This window comes from Leiobunum rupestre, chromosome 11 (assembly GCF_980474605.1).
Source record: "Leiobunum rupestre chromosome 11, qqLeiRupe1.1.hap1, whole genome shotgun sequence".
In the NCBI taxonomy this organism is placed as follows: domain Eukaryota; kingdom Metazoa; phylum Arthropoda; class Arachnida; order Opiliones; family Sclerosomatidae; genus Leiobunum; species Leiobunum rupestre.
In genome coordinates, this window is record NC_143394.1 from 9,643,399 (window position 1) to 9,656,928 (window position 13,530).

The window sequence follows — 13,530 nt, forward strand, 5'->3', positions numbered from 1 at the left end:
AATAAACAAGCTAAACACATGGTACTATACAACAGCGAGTTAGACTTACTAAAACAATGCACAATTGATTTTAACCCTATTTACAGAACAAGTTAATCAGTTAAATATAATAAGAAGCAAATTTTAATGAAAGAAATATCTACAGAGGGTATTTGTATTTTTCTCGCTTACGAAATACTTACCGCATCTTTAACGCTCATTTTATTTCAACACTCGCCCTTGATGAAGATACCGTAGAATAGCTATATTCGATATCTGGTAGTGGACGACTCGTAGACTTCATGTTGACGTTGTGACACATATCGCATGAAAAAGACCAATACCGTATAATTTCCAATATCATATAATGACTCGCACACCCAGGAGGAATCGTAGATGTCCAAATATCCACACCATTAAAAAATGTATTAACAAGGAGCGAAAAACTTACCATCACAAAGCACAGAAAGCCACTTGACTAAACCACAGCTCGTATATCAATAAATAACCGCAAACGGAATAGTTAGTGCGACACCTTACTATTAACAAACAGGAATATTCGACGTTATTATCATGAAACCGGATAAGCTAAACAACACGACCTACACGCTATAAAGTCTCCTCCAAAACTGGACGTTTTCGTGAGAACAAAATAAGCTCAAAAAACCAAAGATAAAAATATAAGATCAAAGAATAGACAAAAATCAACATTATCTCGATCAGTAAAAATAACATACAACCCTTCCTTTGCGTAAAACCCAGATACATATTATATTAAAAAAGCGTATCCGAAAAAATGAACCTACTGAAAATTAAAGAGTTTAACAACGTCATTGAATAATATATTACAGATTTATAACACAACATAAAAGGAAACAATAACACAGCGCCAAACTAACTGCTTGATAAAATATTGAAACAAAAAAACGCGCCGAAACATTCGGGCAAGAGTGACATCTCTGGACCAACTATACAACCTATGAAAGTGTTCAAGGCTAAAAGTTCAAGCGAGATTTTCAAAGAGAACGGCGTGGCTCAATTTATTAAGTTGGTTTTGGTGATTACGCGACCAGGAATCTCGGTTCGAATCCCGGTGTCGTCAATAATATAAATTATTTTTCGCAGCTCCATCTTCCGTGTCGTCGCTTTTCCATGACAAACAACAAACATAAAACACTTAACGACATTCCGTCCATAGTAATAGTGTCACTTCGAATATATATATAAACACATTACCCCACACAAGAAGAACCTAGCTAGCCTTCAAACACGCTAACGCAGCGTTGGGTACAAATTTGATTGGACGAACCTTTACGCTGAACGTTTTAAGGAATGGAGGAAGTCGTTTTCCGAATTTTCCCCTTCCGACGGCAGCAGCGCTAAAACGTCTAACCAACTAAAAATGAACAAAAGAAAATGCACGACTTTTGACGGGTTGCGTTCTCCTTGTGTGGGGTGTTGTGTGTGTTGATCCTCGATAAAAGTGGGTTTAAATATTTTACCGATAAATGAGTGGAGGTTCAGCACCTCTGTTTATTCAAAAATAGAAACATGAATGCAATTTTTAAAAATCTTCCATATTCATATCTGCCAGTTAATGGACAATGACGACCAACAAAGCCTATATATTAGACCACAATAACTAGACAGACATTAAAAATTTTAATTTCCAAATATCATTTAAGATGGAGGTAAATTATCGGCCAGAGCTAACAAAATTTTACTAAAAATTATTGAAATTATACATCACACGCAAGTCTTCATTACCCATTATCACAATTTGAAATATATAAAACCTTTGATAGGCTGTTGACTAATTTTCGGATTCCTCATACCACGTCTGCTGACAAGTTTATTAAAATTTCTCTTACTAAGATTGATTAGAGCAATAATTTCGAAGCAGCGCAAATGCGAATAACAAAAATTATATGTCATAAGAGAGTAAAATAACGAATCGTTTCTGACATAAATGTGTCATACTCGCTTTCGTCTTTATAATTATACCACGGGAAATCATTACTTGTTAGCTGGAACTAGTTCTTGCTAGCATAATAAGTGTTTACATAGCGAAAGGTGTCATATCAGTACTTCTAAAGCTCAACATTAATATTATTTATTATTATACTTACCAAAGCCTTTCTTAAAAAAAGAAACCCTCCTAGTTAAAGGAACGTAGTCATGGGCTCTAAATTCTTGGCTGTTCTCTTGTTCTTGGCGATGATAATCTTCGTTCTTCTTGAAATTAGCACAGTCAATTTCTATATACGTAAGAACACGTTTCTAGGGTGATTGGTGTAATTTTTTAGCACTCTGTAAACGTTTCTTCCTTCAATCCTTCAATCTTTTTACGGTCTTTCTACAATCATCCTCCAATCATGCTCCAATTTTCCTCCAATCTCCTAACAATCATCCTCCAATTTCCCTCCAATCATCCTTAAATTTGCCTTCGATCTTCCTCCAATCTTACTCCAATTTTCCTCCCATCTTCCTGGAATCATACTCCAATCATGCTCTTATATTCCTTCAATCTTCCTCCAATCTTCCTACAGTCATCCTTTAATCATCCTCCAATCTTCCTACAGTCATCCTTTAATCATCCTCCAATTTCCCTACAATCTTCATCCAATCTTCCTACAATCAAAATACGATATTCCTATGATTTTCCTACGGTATTCCTACGATCTTCCTTCTTTCTTCCTACGATCTTCCTTTAATGTTCCTCCAATTTTTCTACAGTCATCCTTCAATCCTTCTCCAATTTACCTACAATGTTCTTACAATCATCCTGCAAGCAAAATACGATCTTCCTACGGTATTCAGTGGCGTAAATAGGGCCCCGCGTTGCGGGGGGGGGCTTTTTAGTTCATTTTATAACCTTGCTTTGGTTCTATTCTAGCACGGTAATTATAAATGTTAATTGGAAAAATTGCTAGGTAGAAGATTTTGTTTTTAAACTACCAAACTTTCTTCCTGGCAGTTAACCAACGCAGCCTTTAATCGCAATGTCTCAAAATTTTCGCGTATTTAGTCGATGCGTGTTTAGAGCTTTTATTTAGTAATATAACGGCAGAGTTCCGATCTACGCTGAATTGGGGAAATTCAGGCACAGTCTAGTTCGAGGGATCAAAGTAAGTGCAGCTCGTGAAAGGTCTTCACTTCTCGATTTAGAGAGTATGTCGAGACTCAACTTTGTATGAAACCGTAAGTTAATTTTTTATCTAATAAAATTAAAATATACTTAAGCTTGTGACTGGGTGTTAGTAATAAACATCCCAATGTCTTCTAATCTCTACCGTAGTCAATATTAACATGATTGGTCACAGTCACTAAATTATTTTGAAAGATTTCATTTTTTCGTCTTTCTGTAGCGATACTCAAACAAAACCCATCTGAGGTTTATTGAGCAATTTTTTTTGTCTTAATAAATCATGATTATGCTCTCCGAAATTCTAATAACTAAATTCCTACTTTTTGATTGAATGTTAGAGTATCTTATTATGTTCAAATTAAACCGCCGCTTTTGATGAAAGGAAAAATAATAAAATGCAAGGCAAGTTGGGTTACGCAACGGGTAAAAATAAGAGCAATTTTAGTGTTAAACTGTACTAAAATACGTAGGTTAAAAGTAACATCAATAACTTTTAAGGGCGGTTAAGTGCCGTAACTAGGGCGGTGCCAGCGGTGCAGACCCTGGAGGGGCGCAGAAATGACCAGACTATGACCAAGTTTTGGCAACACTGCATTTTTCAAAAACGTAATATTGTTCCTGAAGTTAAGTAGATGGCGAAGGTGCCCCAACTTCAACGAGCGCTCGCAAAGCAGAGAAGCTCGCACCGGGGCCCCGGGGGCATAAAAAGCTAGTTATGGTACTGGGACGGTTAACTCAACCCCGTTTCGAATTGTTTCTAAATGGTTCGAAACTTTTTCTACCTCGTAGTGTAACCGTAGCTTCAATTTACTGATACTGTATTAAATAAACATACTTAATCCAACGTTAAATAAATTTACCTCCAGGGTAAATGCGGAAGGTGAAATCTCGAATAAAACATCGCATCGAACAGAATGACTCATTTTGAACAAGCGGTGCTTTGAAAGCCAGGAGAGAGAAAATTCAGCTTGACGGCAATTTTGACTTTCTCGTCCACTAGCCGCGTAAAACCTTCAGCTAAGCGCCGGCCATAGCTAAGCCAATTATTTTTTCTAAGCTTAGCTTCGGTTAACGAACTTAAAGTGATGGTGACCAAAAATTGATAAATATCAGGTTAATTTTAATAATATTTTTGGTTTAAAGGGGCGCTAATATTTTCTTCGCCTATGGCCGCCAAAGGTCTAAATACGTCACTGGCCATCAGTTTATGTACCTAAATAAGTGACTGAACTTAGTTACAAAAAGAAAATATTTCTAATTAGCTAGTCAGTATATTGTTAAAATTAAAGGTTTATACAACGACTTAAATTGGACTTGTGGTAAAGGTATAAAAATGATTATTTTTACACGTAATCCTATTGAATACCCATTTAATTTCTTTAAACGAAAAAAGAAAAATATTATTCGGACCAATTTCGTTGGGTTATTTTCCTTCTTGTTTAAAATAACACAATGCGAAGAGATTCCTATCACCAGGAATATTTAACGACAGTTAAAAGTTTAATTACCGTTTTCAAATATAGTGGATAATGATTAAAGCGTCTAACTAAAAAAATATTGTTATATCTTAACAAATACCGAGACACTTAAATGACTTTTAACGTTCGGTTCCGTGACCTCAGAGACGCTTAATCGGCCATGTGCATTATATCGTATTGAATAATTAAAAAAAAATGTCAGCGCATGGTTTTTTTAAACTGTTCTTTAAAATCGGGACGAGAAAACTTAATTTAGCTACCTGACCAAAGTTATTGGGGGAAACTTCCCTTATCCCTCCTCACAGGGACGTTCCTGAGGGGGGTAGCGAATCATCGATGCCCCAGGACTACGAACTACCAAAGGTCACTATTAACCCCTCCGTTTTTACGCCCCGTCTTAGCACACTTGCACACTACAGAAGCATCACTTACAAGATAGTTCTTATTATTCAAAACCCAATAGTGGAATTTTAGTTTAATCTTTTAAATTTTCCAAAATCTAAAGTCATCGCTTTTAACAAAAACTGTAACTCATTCGCGCTCCCTCTTACTAGTCTTTGTAAGGGTATATTTTCTTAAAGTAGGCCTGCCTTTCTATGTATTATCTACAGAAATCCTTATTTAAAAACTTTAAATTAAAGGAATACGATGAAAATAAAAATAACAATACTGTCTTTAATATTAGTATTATTATATAATTATATTTTATTATAATTACAAAGAATTTTACTCAATAATTTCTATGATTGATTATCTGTTGCTAAATTTCGGAGCTTTTTAACTGAGAGTTATAACCTGAAAGCGTCTACGAATATTTAATACATGTACGACAAGTTTTTAATTTTCATTTACGACAGGGCATGTTTTTTAATTGGATTAAAGTCATTACTTTGGCGTAAATTTTAATATGTAGGCGCGTAAGTCATCGGTAACAAGAATACGGTACTTAGAAGTAATTGCGTCTGTAGCCTGTATGAACTGCACCACCTTTGGCAGGGTTATCAGGTTATAGTGGAAAGAGGAACTTTCGGAGTAAGAGTAGTCACCGACTTTCCCAGGAATAAGCTGTTTACGCGATTATCCACGCGAATACCCAGTCTCAATTTCCTTCTACGTAAAGTGAACGTCAGTAAAGATCAGAAAACTCGAACATAAAGCCTCTCTTCGAGGTAAAGGAAACTCAACTACGCGATAAAAAGTTTCGTAGGACACGGTAGAGAACATTACTTGTTTGGAAATTGCCGGAGTTTGCTTCCTTCAAAAATCGTTTCGTAAGAATTTGCCTAATTATTTTATTTAACGTTTTTGATAAGATAGCCAAACAATCCTTTAAGGGTTCCGTTTTAGATTTATTTTACAAATATTGAAATTCCTCGGAAATAAATTTTAAATAATGTAATTTATAAAAAATAGTATTTAAGTTATTTAAAATAATACGATATTTCATAATCAAAGAATTGCACATGATGTTACCATACCAGGTTATCTGATTTTTCCACGACAATTTTTTTACACGCGCAGTTAAGGAGATCTATTTGAAATTTACGGAATGGATTAAAATCCTTTGTAGCCATTAGCTTAAATTTATTGTTGTATCAGCTCCACTAACATAAGTGGAATTCTGTTGAGCACATCTTTTTCTCCCTTTTCAAGCTGTATTGTCATAAGTACCAAGCCTTGGAGTCCACCCCTAGAAACTGATCTTTTAGAGAGGTTAAGCAGGACGCTCTCAGCGTTTGAACGACAGGAGTATTTAGACGTAGGTTAATTAATTTCTTTAAAATCAGTGAAGCGTTTTTTATGTAGACTGCTTAAGAAATGATGTAGAGTTACAATTAAATTATTAACATTTTAGAAGTTTTTGATAAACCCGGGTAGATGACGAAAACCGAAACGTTTAACTAATACTTGTGAAGCCAATTACCTGTGGCCGGATTAAATATCGTAGGAGGGTGGTGGCAAGCCCTTCATGCCACGTGAACTATCAGAAAATTCAAATTCTAGAGCGCTCTTCTTAGCCTATCAAATGTCGAATCAGGGCGCAAATGAGTGAAGTTAAGAAAGGCGCAATAATGTTTTCAAATTACAGAATGTTTTTCTGCTTGAATTTTAATATATTTCCGATCTCATTATTAATTAGTATAGTGACTTTAAATACTGCTTAAGTTTAATTTTTTTGCTGTTTACCTCGATTTGATTTCAAAGTCCTTTTTTACCTGTCACACGAAAACAAACCCTTATTTTAGCATTTACCTGGTGCTTGGTTTTGTGCTTGTTGCAGCCTACTTTCAGGGGCTAGTATGGCAAACTTGGAAGCTCTCTGGCTCTCTTCAAAGTCATTGTAGAATGATGGGAAAAACAGTTATACTACTAAACTCACCCCTACAACCCCTTAAAATATTTGCATAAGCTGTATAATCCTTATTGAATAATTTATTATTTTAATCATGATTTAATTATTCATTTACACTAAATATCTCGAGTAAAATTTTTGAGATTTTTCAATATTTAAATAATAGTGTATATATGTATCGTGGTCTAGTTTTGAAAGGGGTTCAAGCCTTCATAGGCGATTTGTAGCCTGTTACCTTGCATGCAGGTGCTTAAACATATAGTCAGCTTGTGTGGGTAAATTACGTAACTTTTACTTTGCGCAAGTTGGATTATGAACTATAATTATTTTAAAATATCCTAAATTTATATAGATATCCTGCTGTTCAAAAATTATTTCGCTTTTTACAGTTATTTGAGAGAAAAAAAGTAGAAATATTTGAATGCGGTTTGGTTATTCTGATATCGTGGCTGTTAGCTCTAGCGAAGCCAATGCCCAATTTAGATATTAACAAGTTGGCAAGCCAAAATATTCTTCTCCTCGGAAGAATTGTCCCTAGTGGTATTAATTTCTCGAGATAACCCTTAAAGATATACCTCCGCGATTTAAAGTTATTTGTTAAAAATGTTATCCCAGTTCCATCCCGCCCGGTTAAAATTTTAATTATAATTAAAATAATCGAGACGAAACGACCAATTTTAATTTATTCGGAATATCATAAGTTAAGTAGTTACAACAGTGAGTTAGACGTACTATAACAATGCACAATTGAATTAAACCCTTTTTACAGTACAAGTTAATCAGTTTAATATAATACGAAGCAAATTTTAATGAAAGAAATATCTACAGAGGGTATTATAACGACCGTTCGCTTTTTGGTTTATAATTTTAACGGAATCAGGCCGATTTTAATTAAACGATAGATTATCGAATTTTGTTAAAATAATATTCCCTAAGGCCGCGCGATAAATTACGAGAATAATTTCCCGTCGCCGTTATATCGAAAATTAATTTGATTCGGGATTGCCAGAACTGTAATGCTGTGGGTGAGTGATTAGAAAATCAAATGGCAACCAGAATTATGCTAAATTATAAATTTTTATTTTTATTCAGAACAGTCTATGGAACGTTCTAGATTTAACTTTCATCAATAACCCAACAATATATATCCCTTTTACGTAATTGTACAGAACTGGTACTCAAGTGTCTAAGACTAGATTTGTCTTAGTTCATCGTGATTGAAAAATAAACCAATACACACTTCCACTTAAGTAAATATCATAAATTATACTGAGTGATTTTAACTAAATTCAAACTACCTAACTATAAAATCTGTCTTAATTAACAGCTGAGAGCTGTTCGCTACTAATTACTTCCAATCTATTTAATTAACCTCACAGGTTGAGTTGATAATTTCAAGGGTATAATTAGGTTATTCCAATTCAAAAAATTATAACAATCAATTTCTCTTACAGTTTTTCTTGACAGCTGACTTGAGTTAGTTCACAATTACTTAACACTTTCAGTCTTAAACACGCACTGTTCATACACTTAAGTCCATTCACTCACGGTCCAAACGCGAAACACAATTTAACTCTTTTCTTGACCGAAGACCGAACATACTAATTAAAACCGGAAAGTTACCTCACAACTTTTGACCGACACCAGGACCCCATCCTGTAGTAATTCGTCTGGCAGCCAAGAACTAAGAAAGATTATATCTTCTATATTGACGGCAACGTTCTTATATGTATTTATTTTGTGTGTTTTTTTGACCCGTCGAGATTTGACTAAAGTTCGAAAACTTGAAGAGATTATATTTTTTACCCGGTTTGATTGATAGTTCTCCACACGGTGGTGCTATATTATTACTTTGATATAGTTTCCACGGGATTTTTGAATAATTATCCTATTTCTAAGCGTTATTAAAAGGTAACAATGAACTACTTTTTGTGTTTTAACGAATTTTTTTTAAGAATTTAACAAAAAATTTAAAACAAAACAAAAAACCGTACCAAAGAATAAACAAAATAGTTCAATAAACAATATATACAGATATTGTATTAATCCGTTTAGTAAAAAACCCGTCTTATCATAATGGTTCCTTTACTTTAATATTTTCCCTAAGGAAGTCAATGGCTCGGCGGTGAACTATCCGCATAGTTCCAATGCGACCCGAGTTCAATTCCTGGTCACGATCATATTTTACATTAAAATACTAAAATATTTAATTAAATATAAGATTAATATAATCTACAAATATTTAATTAAATATAAGATTAATATAATCTACAAATATTTAATTAAATATAAGATTAATATAATCTACAAATATTTAATTAAATATAAGATTAATATAATCTAAAAATATTTAATTAAATATAAGATTAATATAATCTTCAAATATTTAATTAAATATAAGATTAATATAATCTAAAAATATTTAATTAAATATAAGATTAATATAATCTACAAATATTTAATTAAATATAAGATTAATATAATCTACAAATATTTAATTAAATATAAGATTAATATAATCTAAAAATATTTAATTAAATATAAGATTAATATAATCTAAAAATATTTAATTAATATAAGATTAATATAATTTATAAATATTGAATTAAATATAAGATTAATATAATTTATAAATATTTAATTAAATATAAGATTAATATAATTTATAAATATTTAATTAAATATAATATTAATATAATTTATAAATATTTTATTAAATATAAGATAAATATAATTTATAAATATTTTATTAAATATAAGATTAATATAATTTATAAATATTTAATTAAATATAAGATTAATATAATTTATAAATATTTTATTAAATATAAGATTAATATAATTTATAAATATTTTATTAAATATAAGATTAATATAATTTATAAATATTTTATTATATATAAGATTAATATAATTTATAAATATTTATTTAAATATAAGATTAATATAATTTATAAATATTTCATTAAATATAAGATTAATATAATATTAATATAATTAATAAATATTTCATTAAATATAAGATTAATATAATATTAATATAATTTATAAATATTTCATTAAATATAAGATTAATATAATATTAATATAATTTATAAATATTTCATTAAATATAAGATTAATATAATATTAATATAATTTATAAATATTTCATTAAATATAAGATTAATATAATATTAATATAATTTATAAATATTTCATTAAATATAAGATTAATATAATATTAATATAATTTATAAATATTTCTTTAAATATAAGATTAATATAATATTAATATAATTTATAAATATTTCACTAAATATAAGATTAATATAATATTTATATAATTTACTAATATTTTAAATGATGTAGAATAAATTATAGTACCTAACTTTATAACTTTGTAAAGGACATTTGCCAAAGCTGTAACAAGCGTTGGTGGGTGGCTGAGTGGTTAGAGTAAATCTCTTGCACGAGGCAGACCCGGGTTCGATTCCCGGCCGGCGCCAATAAATCGCAATTTGATACTAAGACGAATACCGTGTACAATTGGTGGAAACCCTGCCGTTGGACGTTGAGAGGTTGCATAACACTCAGCACTCGGTCCGTCACAAAGTCATTAAGAAGAAGTTGGAGAGAAAACGCCCGTCCCAACACAACCGACACAACCATCATAACACAAATGCAACAATCTCAACACCCACAACGCTCATAACACGAACTCAACATTAACAGCCTACACATAAACATTATAATAACGAAATATCCAATCAAACTGAATTAAAACTGTCGCGATGGTGAGCGTTGACGAAAACAGTCCAGCGCTAGTTATTTGTGGAATGTCAATGCAGCTTAGTAAGCGGAATTATGTTTGATGTTTCGTGTATTGAACCATGGACTAATTAACACGTGCATAGGGACACCCCGCTCCCATGTTATTCCTATAGGGAGCTCCGAAAGACCCTTGTTAAATGCTCTTCCTCTTTTTATCCCCCCCCTGACCGAATTTTACTCGGGTCAAAACGTCACAAAAAGGAAACGGTTACCGCCATCTAGTATATAGTTTTTAAAAGAAGTTTCGAATGAAACATTAGTGGGTGGCAAAATACATAATTTATAAATAACATTTTATCGATGTAATAGTTAAGTAAATATTGCTTGCCTTGGGCAAAACAGACTACCATTAATAAAATTAGAATTTGTAGAATAGTGTAATACCTATGTTTATTATGTTACTTATGATGATTCCAAAATTATCAAACCCTACTCTTAAATGAAGCATGAACTCATAAGAATGGTTTTGATAGTATTCACAACATAAATTTCATATTTTAAACCTGAAAAACCATTTTGCACATCACCTATATTTCCATGTTTAATATACAACCTTAGATATATGTAGATGTATGTGAAAACTGTAAAAACTTTATGCATTATATTTAAACGGTTATACAATGTAAAATGTACAAATACGTATATGGCTGTTCAATGAGTAGGTATACTTCTGCCAAATGTTACGTATACTGCTGCAAAATATGTTACGTAAACTGCTACAAAGTATGTTACGTATGCTGAAAAACAATTTTAGTTACATACATATGCTGTTGTATAATGGATCTCAATTTACTAAAATTCAGATTTCCATTAGATACCGTACATACGAACGCTGTTGTACAATGTATCTCAATACTAAATTTCATATTTCCATTAGGCACCGTAAAAATGTACAGTTACATTTTTCAACAGCATACGTATGTATCTCAATACTAAATTTTAGATTTCCATTACAAACTTAGTTACATACGTACGCTATTGTACCAGGTATCTTAATACTAAATTTCAGATTTCCATTTGATACGTGTACAAACGTACAGTTACATACATATGCGGTTGTATCACAATACTATATTTTAGATGCATTTCATTTACATACCTGGTAGGTCAAACCGGTCCACTATGTTTCAGAAATCGGTTTTTGTGGCAACAATTCAGGAGGATATATACATAAAATATTTTTGCATATTTGGATTCTCCAGAAAAAGAAGATGACCCCTGCAGTAAAATTTTCAGTTACGCCCCCTAGCGGCGAAGATCGTTTCCTACTGCGTTTTATACTATTTTGGTTATGGAATCGGGTTGGCAATACGATTCTTAGCAAATACTAAAAACTTGATCGAAAAATCTTATTTAGAACGAAATATTAACGAAAAACCGCCAAAAATCGTACCAAATCTTCGATCTTTAATCGATTTTTTAACAAAGAACGGGCAGGTACAGATCAAAAATTTCTTTTGAAATAGTTAGAGGACAAGTCTCTTTATTGTATACCGCTGAGAAACCTTTGCGACTTTTCGTAGTTTTCCAGTAATTTACAATCTAATTTGTAAAAATATTTCCGAAAAATTGCCCACAAATAGCCCAACATTTGGCAATTTTTGGGCTAGAAACGAGAAATACCAAATTACTTTACAAACTTGATACATTTATTCTAAAAAATCTGATTTACGTTTTTTAAGCTAGAATTAGGTAAAATCTGAAAAGTTTTTTACTAATTTTTTACGAATTCGAAGCAAAATCCTTTTAATAAATCGCGTTCAGTTTAACAGATTTAAAATACAGATAGCGACAATGGAAGAGCTGCAGTCAAAAACGAATTTTTCAATCAAAAAGTCAGATTTGGTCCACATATTTAAATCGGAAAAAGATGTTGATAGTTGTGTACAAAAAGTACTTACTTTAATGGGCGATAATGTAAAAGGTAATTTTACAGATATGGAAATTAAATGTCTTAAAACTGCTTTAAAAAAAGAAAAAAGCCGCTTTGAAAAATGGTGGGAAGAGTCTAACAGTACTATGTCTAACTTCATGAAGAAACACGCGTCGTGGCTGCACACAGAGTTTTCATTTCCCAAAGAGGTAATTGCATCTAGCCTCGAGGAAGAAAATCTAGTCGAATGTGGTTCTTCATCACCGTCTACTTCTACTGTTGGTAGACCAGCGCTAGAGTACTCAAATGCGAAATCAAGAGCTAAAAGATTAAAGGTCAGTGCTCTAGCGAGTGACATGGCGGAAAAACCCACAGAGCAAATTTTGAAATCAACGAGGCTTGCTTTGAAGATTCAAGGCGAAAACAAATTATCTAATGTTTTGGAAGAATTACTTAAAAGTCCAAGTCGGGTTACGAGAGTTCAGCAGTATATTAATAATCCGACTCCGACATGTACAGCTTGTACTGCGGACGAAGCGCTGTCCCTAATTATAGATGACAATTTATCTGTCGCCACTTATCAAATGTTACGCCAAACAGCCATGTTGCATGGATCTAATTTATTTCCGCCATATTACCAAGTTCTCGAGGCTAAGTCACATTGTAGGCCACAATCTATCGAAGTGTCAGACACTGTCGCTTCAGTACCTTTACAGGTCTTGCTAGATCACACCGTTCTCAGAATAATTAAGCTGCAAGAGGAAGTTCTTCAAAATTACGCCAAAGCCTCAAACATTGAATCCGTCGACCTTGTGCTTTTTGCTTCGTGGGGTTTCGATGGAAGTACGGGTCAATCGCGATACAAACAGAAATTCGACGGTGTGGA